The following is a 14,955-nucleotide window of genomic DNA, read 5'->3' on the forward strand; positions in this document are numbered from 1 at the left end:
ACAGGATCTGCTCTGTCAGACTCTGCCTTCTCTATATACAGTCAGCACAGCTAACCACTCCCCCTGAACCCCCCCTCCTTACACTCAGCCCTGTCCCATGCTTCAGTGCCTACTACTTCTGTCTCTCTTACACAAACACACTGCTTTCCCTGTTACTCCCACAGGTTGGCTATCTATGCAAGCTCTTCCTCTTCTTATCAGGCTGGGACCTTCAGAGTGAAATGTACTCAGGCATCTACTGCTGTCTGTCTCACAATTTCTCTCAACTTTCACTTTCACCAACATCCCTAAACTTTCCTTTCTACCAGATCTGCTTCTTCCAAAGCAGGATCACACCTTCTTGAGGTGTACTCTGCGGTGAGGACTTCTGGCCTCTTACTCCTCCTTCTGGATGCAGGTTGCATAACTGCAATTCACAAATTATAGGATAGACTGTGGAAGATCTTTGAGCTTCTAGAAACTTGCAAACAAACCTCTGGAGTGATATTTTGGCAGGATTTAGAGGGAAGTTAAATTCTCTGAATGTATTACATATTATGAATGTTTTCTTTCTATGTGAGCCATTTGTGAGTTGCCTGTTTAAATCATCAGGCTCTGTTTTGTAACATTTCCTCCTTTCCAAGCGGAAAAGACTCTATCCAAGCTAGACTTACTAAATCAATGAACGACTTTCTATACAAACAGAGCAGGTTTACTTGAATTAATTTGATCTGCGACATTCCATTAAATACAATGAGTAAAATATTTGCTGATATTGTTTGTTCCTGTGTGGAATTATTTCTTACATATTAATTCATTTATGTATGAATTTATTTATTTATCCTGAATCTTGTGTCCTTTGATAAGACATAATTACATTATAATTGTAAACAAACTGCAACCAAGACAAAAGATAGAAAGTCCCTTGATATCATTCACACACAATCTTCCAACAATAAAAGCAACTTGGAGTTTTGAGTGTCTGTGTAAGCATTAAAGTAGAAATTGATGTTTCTATGAGTAAGTGAACTGAAAAGGAGACTGCATAAAATAAATTATTAAACACAGTTGTTTTTGTCTTCTGCTTCTCTGGACAAGACTGGTGAACTCAGGAGACTGACACAGTTGTTAAGAGGGACACAGCTGTTCCTTAAACCCCCTGCTTGGACCTAATCAATAAGCTAATGGTTGAATCAATAACTGGGACACAGAGGGGTGTTAGACTTGGGAGGGGGCAGTGAGGGTGGGGGGTAACAGGGATTAAGTACAGGAAATTACATTGACCACACAAAGAAAGGCTACTTCTATGTCAGTATATGGCATGTGCTTTATAATATTTTTATATTTCCGTCAGGTGGTGATCAATTTATCTTTTGGGGCGGTCAGGTGAGGCTACAGCCCCCTTTCATTAACTATATAACTCTCTCTTCTTTTTCTCTCTCTCTGTCCTCCTGATCTGTCCAGCTACTGCTCAATAAAGGCTACCAAAAGCCACAAGGTCCAAAAAGAAAAGAATGTACATTCGCCTAAATCATAATCTCTTTCTAATGTTATTGTCTTCATGTCTGTCTAAACCAACCAGGAAGTGAGAAAAGTGTTTTTGTACATTTTGTTTCTGATATTTTCTGACCACATTCTCACATCACAAAAAAACTTGATTTAAATGGCTGAATCCTTTACAAAGATTGCTTTGTTAAACAAACTTTCATGCTGACTTCAGATGCAGGAACAGTTTAATATGTTGTATTTCTCTTCCCACACCTGTAGGACTGGTACTTTAACTTGATACACCAACATTATGTTTCCTATCTTAAATGTGAAAAGCATTTATGTGACCATTTCAGTGAGATGACTTGTTGCTGAAAGAAGGATCTCAAGCTTTCAGACTCCAACAGACTATTTTTATTTTTGATTTTATTGTTCTGTTGTATCAATTGTTACATTTTTATTCAAGCTGCGTTTATTTAATCTATTTTTTTAGGTATTTTTTATCCATATAAATTGAATTTCCACTGTTTTCTAGTGTTCTCCTTTCTTGATTTTCTTACAGGTTTCCTCCACACTGGGGCGATGCCTGTTCAGTCTGCAGGTTTGCAGCTGCGGTAATCAGTAGTGTCCTGCACTGCATCCAAATGTTTGTGGTGTGGGTGGTTCCTTTGGTGGTGGCATCTGTGACATGAGTGAATCTGCTTCTGGTGTGGATGGATCCCCAAGATATTGCTTCCTCAGAGCTACATTAAACCTGATATTGGGGACTTGAGTTTGTCTGTAAGATAAAGGATTAGTGGCTGGGTTGGCATGGGGTGTTTTTGTGTGCTTTACCTGTGTGAGTGAGTGAAAGATAATGATTGGATGTGTTTTTGTTTTTAATTTGGTCGTGTATTTGCTTGGGTATGTGAACTTTAGTTTTAATTTAGTTTATTTTGTTGATATTTACTTGTTATTGTTGTTGTGGAAAGCACTTTATGCGGCTAAACAATTGACTGAATAAACTTTCATTCAAATTGTCTCAGATATTGTTATGAAGTATTCAGTGATGGTCAGTTCTGGGGGAAAAGTGTCATTAATGGCATTCTGATAACTATTTGGCTTGGATTTTGGGTCAGCTGCAACAAAAAGAGTAATTTACTAATTTGCAAGGTGAGCTACAAAGGCTTTCCTGTAATGTTAATATTTAACTTTTCCTAATTTCTTTTGTTTATCAAGTTTTTCTTAGGAATTCTGATCGAATTAAATCAATCTAAAAATTAAGTGGCAAATTTATTTATAAGGAAAGAACAATTCTAATGAATAATTGTAACAACACAAAGGAAGACAAATGGCAGAATTTGCCCAAAAGCATGATCTTTAACATGCTTTACATCTAACAATTGATTGTTTTTGATGACAGTACCTATCACATCATAGATGTAGTGTCTTTTGTTTTCTTTATAGCCATTCCATACAATTCATTTTCTTTCTTTGTTTTTTTTTTTTTTTGTTTTTGACGTCTCCTTTCTGGATGTGTCAATCATTTGCTGGATTTAAAACACATCGTTTTGATCACATCACAGGCATGAAAAGCTTGCAGAGTTTCTTTCAGTGTGTTGGCACAGATAAAGCAGTTCTGGGTAAAACCATGCTATAATTACTCTTTAACACCTCTTTCATAACGTCCTGAAGCAAGGCACCCTAGGCTATGTTTACTGTTTTTATTGACACCACCATCTCAATCCTTATTACACCTTTAGTGCACATGCTTTAGCTGTGCTAACATGTAAAGAATTTTGGGCTTACTGGCACGAAGTGATTCCGTCATACAAAAGGAAAGCTTGGATGCATCACTTACTGTTAACAAACAAGAGCATTATTGTAGCAACTTGCCTGAGAAGGTGTGTATATGAGTGTGTGGACCCTCACATGAAGTTTACAAACTCCAGAATCAGAGGAGGAAGTCACCAGACAAGGGAGTGTGTCATTCCCTGATAGCTCATCAGTGAAGTCAAGAAGAATGAATCATCTAGGATTGTTACAAGAAATATGTTTCACAAGATCTGTAGGCGGTGTGTGTTGTAAGAATTATGTAGAGTTGTATATGTGATCTATAGCGCTGACCCAGACAGCTGTGACTCATGCCTTAACAAGCCATCCAGATGTTTAACCATCATGCTTAATTTTGAGAGAACAGAAGTAGAAAATGAAAACTGATATTGGATCAGTAGTGCTTCTGTTTTTGAGGTCTTTTCCTGAAAATAGACTGAACTAGGCTGGCTGAGGACACATGTGGAAACAATAAAGTATATACTAAGAATTACTCAGGAAAGAGCAACGCATGAACATATTTACTGACAAAAAGATGCAGTCTAAGATGTCTGTGCATTTATCTGAATCTGCTTTCTGTTAGTTTATATGGAACATTCAGGAAAAACATAGGAGAACTTTGACCAGAAATGACAAGCACACGGAGTGGTCCGGTCCAACAAACACATACGCACACAGTCATCCTCAGAAACAATCCTCTCTTTTTCCTGATCTTTGGATAATTATCCCCCTACGATGCAACGCAGCAAGGCCGGGAAACCCAGCTGCACTGTGTCATGGGTGGAGGTCTGTTCTCCTGACCCTACAGAGGAGTTGACACATATCCATCCCTATTTCTCTGGTGCATTTCCTGTTCCAGGAACATGCGGGACGTGTGTGGATGGTTGTAAACAAAAACTGGGGGTGTTGGCAGCACACATGTGGATTGAGTGCAGAGTGTGTCAGTCTGTCTTGATGTTTTCAAAGCCGTGAGCAGGTGTACAGAAAAACACCCACGTGGTATTTTTTTCATGAGACGGTCTGGCATTAGGGAAAATTAAATGGATTGTTTATTTTTCTCTGCAGCTGGAACTGTGGCAGCTGATGGGTTTGTTTTTGAGAAAAGTGGAAGCTTCATGACTCATCTCACATAACTTGAATATCAGGAATTTGTATTGAAACTATACAAGGTTTTGTTTCTTGCTCGGATCGGTTTCAGATCGAAACGTTTTCTAATATAAAACATTTCAGTTTGTTTTCCTATGATTGTTTTCAACTACCTGTCACACAGTCTGTTAAAGTAAAAAGAAACATAGGCATAGCAGCAGTGTCATGTCATTTGATGTTGTATCCTCCCCAAAAATGTAAAAGATATTGAACAAGCATCTCTTTATATTATGTACAGACCAGTGGTCCACAATATAAGATTAAAATAAATGCAGGAATTATTTTTCAAAAGACAACAAGAAAGAAAATAATCTTTTTTTCTATTGTTAAAAAATAAATAAATGAAATTCAGAAAGATCAATACCATCACAGGAATGACTAGTTAATGTCGATATGCATCACAAAAAGGCCTGAAAGGTTGCTGTAGAACAGAAAGAAAATATTTTTTCCCCTCACAGTGATCTATTGCATGGAAAAAAAATGATTTTGTGATGTGAAACTGAGTGGAGAGGAAGTTTAAAAAACTTTAAGATGACTGAGCGAGAAATAAAATGATATTTAGACAGAATCACCTGGATGCTGAGTGGTTAAAATAAACTGCAGCTCATGTCTTCCCATCCTATGCTGCACTTCACTCTCCACATTCCTCTTTTTCTGCTCATGCTCAGTTCTGATAATGAGAAACTGCTGGTAATATCAGTTTTGTAAATTTGAACAAATCAAACATAAGTTTAAATAAGTTTTGAATCACTTTGATTACAAAGATTTAAGACTCATACTTAGGAGACCTCTAGAGCCCTTAGGTCAGCTGACTAGATGTTCTTGAACGTTCCCAGATCCCTAATGACATCTAGGAGGGACCGAGCTTTTGCAGTTGTGGGTCCCACATTATGGAACTCATTACCCCAGGATGTACGGTCTGCAAATAGCCTTTTAATTTTTAAAACTCGTCTGAAGACCCACCTGTTTACCCTAGCCTTCAGCTGAGCAGAGTTCATTTTTACCTGTTTTAATCTTTTGTTTTTATTCTTTTATTGCTACTGATTATTATGCTACTGAGTTATTTAGTGTAAATATGTATGTATGTGTTTGTATGTGCTTTATTTGATGTATATATCTTGCTGTAAAGCACTTTGGCAGGCCGTTGGCTTTTAAAAATGTGCTATATAAATAAAACTGACATTAACATTGACATAGGATATCATCTATACAAAATTTCCAGGAAGGTCTTACAATAATTTGTGCAACAGCACTAAAATCAAAGGACAACTCACTGGTTTTGTACATTTATTCTTTCAAAATGTGATCACAAATCTATAGGCTTTTAGATAAAAGGCATCCTGAAGTACTGTTGACAACAAACTCACCAAAAGACTTATGTTAGTTATATTTTTATTTATAGAGCACATTCATACTATTCATTTGTTTACTTGTTCACCTGGTATAATGCATTTGCTATACCAGTGCTTCTGCTGGAGGTTTCTTTCCATCAAAAAGGGGTTTTTCCTCCATTCTCAGGGCAGAGGATTGAAGATAATATAAAATGCTTTCCACTGGTTTCCAGAACTGGGCTGCTTTTATGATTTGTCTTTAAATTAATACAACTACAATGAACTGGACAAGTTTGGATTATAATGACGTTGACTTTATTGGACCATAACTGGACTGATTGTGAATTTAACTGTACTACAAATCATTACACTGATTTTTCAGGTTGTGAAATGGCCCAATGCTAACTGAATAGCATACATTGATAACTAAGAAATAAAGGCAGACAGCAGTTGATTCATTTTATACAACTGGATATTAAAAGCAATAAAGTTCTTCAAAAGATTTTTAAAATGATCTTGACCTTGTCACCCTGCTAACCAGTATGTCATTTTAACATTTTTAAGTAGCTGAGCCTATTTAAATAATTTCTGTGTGATCAGGACACAAATCTGCTTTCAATCATGGCTGTCACCAGCACTGACGTTTGCAACAAGCAATTAATAGCACAATGTGGTAAAGGTTAGTGAGTCTGTCACCTCTGCCACCCTCACATGTCTGTCAGTTCAGATTAATGTAAAAAACACTGACTCGCAGCTTGGTTATTGCTGACTAAGAAGATCCTGAATCATTGAGCCATGAAATAACTAAACTGCTAAAAGCTCCATTTATGTCAGCAACATTCTAGCAATGTTTGATCAGATTCGTTTATTCAGCAGTTGCTGTATTAGTCATTATGTTCCACAGAAATTGTTGTGGAATCTAAGTGACTGAACAGATGATGGTTGTATATTTAAAACGAGACACTGACTTAGGAAAATATGATTACACAACACTGGTCAAAGTACCAACATGTTAAAATCTAACTATCAGCTATTTAATGTCTTTTTTTCAGGATAACAGGAAAAAGAAATGATTTATTCAGTGTCTTAATACACTACTACAGTCAGGAACACACATAAAGAAAATATCCCATCTGATTAAGTATTCAGAAACTTTCTTTTTTATCACCAGACAGATCTTAAATGATCAAATATGGTAGCTATAAATCACTAAAAAAGATCCTTTGTGGTGTTTTATCGCTTTGAATTAACCTTCATATCATCCTCAAAGCCAAAGATCACAAATAATGGAACAAAGCTGTTCCCTCAAGCTATGTTGTATAATCAGGTTAAGACCACAAGTAGATGTTACTCTATAGCATGCAGGGGCTTGTCACTTTGTTTCTTCTGTACTTTTTCAGCTTTGTCAGATACCAAAACATTTCTGCTTAGCTTAATGTGTTGCAACAACAAACATTAATCAGAAAACTCAGTGTAGGGAAACAGATTATTTGACCCCCAAGAAAGTGAAAATAAGACATTGAGCACTGAAGGCAACACTTGTTGAAGGAAATAATCAGGTTGTTTGTCTGCTGGGAGGAGACAGGAAAAACATCTCACAGATTCCCCCTTTAATGCATGCCTTTCTCTCTTCTTGCTGATGTCGCCTGTTTACTCTAAATGAGCCGATAAGAAGAGGCCTCAGGTGGTGCTAAATACAACCTCTGCTCCTCCATTTATTTATCCATGCATCCCCACAGGGGGGTGGTCTTAACACCCTTACTCAAAAACCAGTCACCTGCCTCCGCATTTAACCATCCATCCACTGAAACCACTCATGTACTCTAACTGAGCATAAAATGTCCCAGTCCTGTCAAAACAGCTTTTAAAACTGTACATTTATCTGATCTCAACTGCCTCAGGCATCACAGCAATGAAAACAGACATCGACTGGAAATCACTGCACAGGTTTAGGAGTACTGCCAGAACTCCCTGAACACAGTTCATGATACGCAATCCACATATGCAGGCTAAAGCTCTGTCATTCAAAGATGAAGGAAACTGTGAACACAACTGAGAACATCCACTATCTTCTCTGGAAAAAAGCTTATTTAAATTGGTCTGAGGCTAAATAAAAAACTGTCCTGTGGTTTTATCAATCCAAATTTGAAAGTGTTTATGGAAACTATGTAAGACAAGGACCATCCAGCTTGTTACCGGTGGACAGTTCATGAGAGCCAAATCTACCAAGGGTGGCATCTCAAGCATGTCACAGGAGGAGGAGGCATTGGGTCAGACCACCATCCCTAACCTCTGCCCCCTCCTCTACTGCAAACAAGGCTGAGCTTGGATGTGGATGTTGCATTATCACTTGACAATCTGTGAGTATGACAGTTAAAGAAAATAGTAGCAATCAGTCATGTGACTAAACTGGTCACCATCTTTTTGAACGCTTACCAGCAGGCAGACTGGACAATTAAAGAACAAACAGGCTGAAAAACAGTTTTTATCTCAGACCTTTTTCATCCCTAAACTCTTGTTTCCACATAGCAATAAATCTTAGCTGCAGTTTTCGAGCTTGTGAAACAATGTCGCTTTTTCATATTTTATTTAGTATCATCATATCTCAATAAAAGTGCTTGTTTTTTATAGCATTGTTCCTGTGTCTTATTTATTATGTTTTTGTTTATTTATTTAACTATTTTTTAACATGAGAGCTGTTGTGTCACTTTCGTTGCACTTGTGCAATGACAATAAAGTTGATTGATTGTCTGACTGATTGATTGATGGATGGATGGATGGATGGATGGATGGATTGATTGATTGATTGGTTGATTGATTGATTGATTGATTGATTGAGCCATTTATCTAAATCACACCACAGAAAAAGAATTTGAAAATACCGAACAAAAATTCTGTCCAAAAAAGTTATGAACAGAATTGGTGACAAAGCCTAGAAGCAACCTCTACAGAATTGCCAGAGAGACAAAGTCAAATGCCTTCTCCAAGTCTAGATAGATAGATAGATAGATAGATAGATAGATAGATAGATAGATAGATAGATAGATAGATAGATAGATAGATAGATAGATAGATAGATAGATAGATAGATAGATTGATTGATTGATTCCCAGGGGGAAATTCAGGGTGTTCCAACAGTTCCTTTAAAAAAACATAAATACTTAAATTAAATATTAATATTAAACAGTCTAATTGCAATTTGAATGACCCTCTGAACCTCTCAGTCCTGCATCGAAGAGAGCTCAGTCTCTCACTGCAGCTGCTCCCATGTCCTGCCAGGGTATTATGGAGGGGATGTTTTTTATCATCCAAAATACCCTGAAGTTTTCTCCTCAAGAAGTTTTCAATTTTTTAAAGTTTGTTTCCAAAAAAACCTCAGGTCTTGTTATTCTTAAACTTTTCAGAAAGATTATCTTAATTTATGTAAAAGGAATCTACAAGTATTCAGATCAGATTGGAATTTTTAAGATGGATTTGGATTTTCTTACTGACTGTAAAAAATACTGTCTAATTCGTATTGTAGTAACTGATCACTTTTCAATATGATCAATGTTTTTCAGAAGAAGCCCTCACTGGCATTCAGTTAATAAGGTTGCCAATTTAGTAAAGATTTTGTTATATTTTCAAATAAATCTTTCTTGAAAATTTTTGTCCTATCTTGTGATTAAAATGCTGTTTGTCTGAAGGACAAATCTGCTTTTTAAAAAAAAAAGGGCGAGTGCAGCTCTAATATGGTGACTAATACGTTTTTGGGTTGCTAAATGGTTGTCTGCTGTTTTCAATTTGTGCCTATGGGCAACACCTGTTATGCAAAAACACAACAACTCCTTATGCTGCGGTACGATTGTTGTAGTCTGAACTACTACCTTGACTCTGAGTGTAGTTATACAAAGGTACAACAAAGTTAAAAAAATCACAAAATATCTTTCCAAAGGAGAAACAATTTGCTCTCCTTTGTATATAAACAGTTTATAGCTTAGTTTTAGTATGAGTCATTGCATCAGGATACATGTACAGCTTGAGTTCCTCCAAAGTATCTTATCTGCTGACAAATAAACTAAAGGTAGGTTGGCTCTGAGGAGGAGTTTTATTTTATTTGGAGCCGAGTGGAGCTAAGAGGGCCAAGCCCTGAACCCTTGGGGCTGAAGCGTCAGCAAAGCTCCTCAGATTATAGCATCTGTTTATCCTATCTTACTCCCACAAGTGTAACAGAGGCGATTCACTGAGCACCACAGCGATTTGAGATTTAAGTAATATCATGTGGCTTGGCATAATTTTGTTTTTCTTTTTAAATTTGACTGAAGACTTTATTGGACTTTGTGGGTGTTATTTTAGGCCAATATGAGACATTTTCTGATTATTCCATCTCTACTTCCTGCCCCCTTTTGTATCGTACTCATCTCTTAGAGTTTAGCCAGTTGCGTAATGATCTTTGCTTAAGGTTGCAGGACATTTGCTCATAGGAACTATGTGTAAGCACACAAGCATGGATATATCCAAGCAGCAGGAAGTGTTGTATGAGCTTGTTGATAACTACCAGTCTCAAAGGAGCAAGACTTTCTGTCAAAGACTGCAACAAGCTGGCATAGACATGAGTCTACATTCCTAGATGCCTGGGGAACATTCAGCATCATGTTCCATTTCAGGCGACAGCCTGTTGACCGTAACCATAGAGACTGGGACAAAAACGAGCCAAACACAGGGGTCGCAAAGAAGTATATGAGGACTCTTTATGCTGTTTTAAAAGTGGCAAAAGAGCAACAGAGAAGAAAGTTTTATAGGAACAAATTCAGTCAACAGTCATTTCTATGAAAGGCCCTCACTTGAACACTTTTTAACCTTTTTACTCTCACATTCCACACACACCTTCAAGCTTTTATGTCCAACCCTTTGGACCTTTCATAGAGCTGATCAGCATGAAAATTTTAGTCTTTAATGTGTTTTTACCAAAGATGTGACACAATTGAGAAAAGGATTCACTATGAAATTTAAATTAGTGTGACAGACAAATTAGACAGATACCCCTAATGATATTTTTGTTTTTGACGGAGACAAAAGCACTGTATGGACAATTGGTGTCTCCCTTAGCTGATGAACATAAAAAAAGTAAAATTGCATTTTGGCAAAGGTTTCATAATCCACTATGAAAATATTAAACTATACTCATTCCAATCATCACCAAGTTCTGCTGATAATATTACCTGAATAATGTTTAATCTTCGATAATAAAATTACCTGTAAACACAGAGACTGACTTTCTGTTAGAACGAGGCCCCAGTGGCCAAAAAATGGATTATTGTTTGTTTGCGCCTGTCATTTCTTTCTATTAACGATAGTTGGATTGATGGCTATGGCTAATTGATAGCTGTATTAATAAAACATGTAGTATCAGAAATTATGGAATAAATGTATAAAATCATACAGCCACTGATTATATAGCACATGCCAGCACAAAATCTCTGCTGTGTAACAACAGAAAGTTGTTGCAAAAATAATTGTAACACTGGTCAAAGTGAAGTTTCTTTGCAAGTAGCCTTTCTGTATCAAATTCTGTGAAACCCAGATAAAACTAAGTTTCAAAGTTCCGTAAATCACCAAAAGTGACTAAATGCCACTCCAGTAAACAAAACATTTCAATCATCTTGCAAATAAGGTGCATTAGCTACTGCCTGTGATGATCCTGACCTCTGACACCCACAGATCTGCCCTCAACACTAATCCTGTAAGAAATCCAACAACACTTCTCCCTAAAGACCAGCACTATCTAATGACACTGACTTGTGATCATACAGCAAGCTTTACCTTGAGTTGGCAACAGCATCATGTTAGGCTGGTAGGGATACTCAGAGAGGAGACAAGCACAAAGACATTATCACATTATAGGACAGCATAATCATTTAAAGTCTACCTTATATTTCCCCCCTGTGTCTAGTCTACCTCCGTATCGGCTTGCTCCTCTGTTTTAAGCGTCTGCCTTGACATGTCCCTGCAAGGCTCCTTGACATATCATCTAAGATTCCCTGAATATCTTAGATACACTATCACAAGGGGAAAGGGAAATTATTAAACAATGGAAAGTAACAGGGAGTGTTCTCAGTGGTTCTCACATGACCAGACTACTATAACTCTAATACTACTATTATGACTTATATTGGCTCGGGTTGAATGTTTTTTGTGTGTTTTTCATCTTTTTTATTTTTTAAAAATAAAACGTAGAAGATTGGAAAGAAAGGATATTCATTCTTTCAGTGATTCAAAACCTGACAACAAGATACTTGTGAGGATTCAACAAGTCAGATTGGTCATGAGGTAATGATACATGGATAAGAGAACATAAATTTATCTTTATTGACAATTTCTCTATTTCTGGACTTTTTCAGATTTTCATATCCATTTCCACCTTAACCACCTTCCACCAAAACACCACTGATCAATTTTATTGCAGGGATCAATTTGGCTCCTGTTATACTAGATGATAGATACCATGAAGAATTTTATTCCTGTGCCTGGAAATTTCTACAGTTTTTTTGCCTCTGTTTTCCAACAACAAAATCAGTGTGTACGTACGCATTCTACTGAAGCAAAACCCACGTGAGTAGATAAATATTTCCTCTCACACTGAAACTAGATAAGTTTGCTTCCCTGTTTTCTTCAGGTAAGTCATGTTCAATGTCATAACCTCTCTTGAATACAAAAGCAGAGTTCATCTGTTAAAAAAAGACTGCGAGACTGAGAGAAGACAGCTACCAAAGTGACAAGCCCTGACTGGTACCATGACAGCTTATAGCACTGCACTAAAACAAGGTAGAAACATATAATAACTGCTGATAGAAACTATAGTTAAAACTATAGCTTTGTCATTCAATAGAAATCACACATGCTGATGGGGGTTTACGTCCATTGTAACCAGTAACCAAAGAAAAAAATATATATACATATATAAATATATATATATATATATACATACATATATATAAAACTTGCTCCAATTGCCGAACTGAGAGGTTATTTGCAGTCTGTTTAATGTTGACATCACCCACATTGCTCTTTATCATTACAGGATGACATATAAACATAGAAGCTTGGTGCGGAAAGACAGAGAATAACAGTGAGTTATGACTCACACAAACTGACCTTGAAAAGAAATCATTAGCTGTCACACAATTTCCTTTAATAATTACATTATCAGGAACATTTCAGATTTATTTATTATCAAAATACTCTGGAAGGATTTTTCCATTGTTCTCAAAGTTTAGACACATTTCTTTCCCTGGGTTGCTTTGCTTTTACAGCAATGACTGTCACTACTGCAACACTGAGCACAAACAGCAAAGTGTCTTTTCAAGAGATAAATCAAGATTTAGTTCAGCTCTTATTTGTGCACTGTCAATTCATGACAGCCATCTCAAGGCAATTTTAAAGATACAATGATACAATCTTGTAGTCCAATTATAATTCAGTTTAAATAAATCCATTATATGGTCTACATTTGTCATTTTAATTATACCTGTGTTCACATATCCCAATCTTTTAAAAACATTAAAAAGGAAAAAGAAAAGAAAAATTACCTGGCTAAAGACACTGCCAGATACCAGATTAAAATGATCAATTGAAAAGATGATGTGAGAAAGAAAAATTTAATCCAATGAAGTTGTTATAATGCAAAATCTTTGTTCTTATTCTTCTGAGATATTCCTCCTGCAGACCTCTGACTGGATGTTATGTGCTGGAGTCACATAAAGATTGTTAATCTTCTGAATGACAGTCCGGGAATGGGAAACACAGCCTGCACAGTTCCAGTCAGAACAGTTCTGCAGGACTTACCATCTGAGGCTGAATGGTCTGCAGCCACAGGCCATTACTTCACAGAGCTTATATTCAACTAAACTAAGGTGCCAAACCTTAACTTCTCTCTGTCATGCTGTGCTTTCCATGATCTTACGGCTGTATAAAACTGTTGTACAAGACATTCATTCTGCCGTGCACAGGTGAGCATTTATCGAATAAACATCTGTTCTTGTTCTGGTCTGAATGAAGCAATGCAAAGAGTAAAAAGGAGGTTTCACACATACAGTTGTGGGATTAAAAGCAACAAACCTTTTAAGTTTCTGCTATTCCTCTTTCTTTATTATTATTCTACAGTTCCCAGTGAAAACAATTAAGTTCTAAAAGTTTAATTTGGCCTAAATAGTCTAGTCTAGAGAACAGTGGTGCAAAAAGGTAGGAAAAACCTTACAATCGACAGACACATAATTATAGTGTATGTTCAGCCTTGTTGTAGTGTCTGTCTGTTTTTCTAAAGTAAATGCTGGAAATGTAAATATATTATGTCAACAACATAAAACAGAAAACTCACAGGAAGTGGCCTCTAATGATCTTTTTAAAAAAAAACTGACATGACTTCAGTGTCATGTCATATACACACATATACTCTAAATGAGTATACTCTAAATACTCAAAGGCTGCCAAGGCTGTGCATAGGCTTGTTCCTTAACACTTTCCATATATGATGTATGAAAAAATTACAGTAAAGGTTCTTCATTAGTTAAAGATGGCCCTATCATGTTGTCATAATCAGCAAATGCAACTGGGAATTTTGGAAGGGCCCCATATCTGCTATTAAATCTGTAAAGCCAGCGGGAAGAGATGTGATCACAGGCTGCAATCGTGTTCCAACATTTCTCAGCTGTTACATCTTCTCACCTGTGTTGTCTTTTTGCCTGCCAGGTTTCCATTTAGGTCCTGATGGCTCTGATGAACAGAGATGTAGTTTCCAGTATAGTTTTCTGGAAACAATCAGCAGAAAATAACATCTTTAAAAAAAAAAAAAAAAAAAAAAAAAAAAAAGGTTTAACTTAGTTATGTCATGTAATAATCAGCCTGTGTTAAAACATCAATTTTCTTCCTCCTTCAGTCCAGTCTTTAAAAGAGCTGCATCTTAACCCATTTCACACTATCATCACTTTTTCTACTCTGTTCAACTGTTTTTATCCAATTATCATATGTATTTTAAAGATGTACATATTATACTATTCTTTGTATAAATGATAAAATAACCTATGGTGCATGATTGCAAAATATTCCAAAATCAGTGCAACCGCAACCAGTTGCATGCATTGCTGTATTTACTATTTGTACACTTTTTTAGACCAAAGCCAATGGAAACCAAGACACTTACTTCACACTTTCTGGGTATCCC

The sequence above is a fragment of the Telmatherina bonti genome (assembly GCF_933228915.1).
Source record: "Telmatherina bonti genome assembly, chromosome: 19".
Lineage (NCBI taxonomy): Eukaryota > Metazoa > Chordata > Actinopteri > Atheriniformes > Telmatherinidae > Telmatherina > Telmatherina bonti.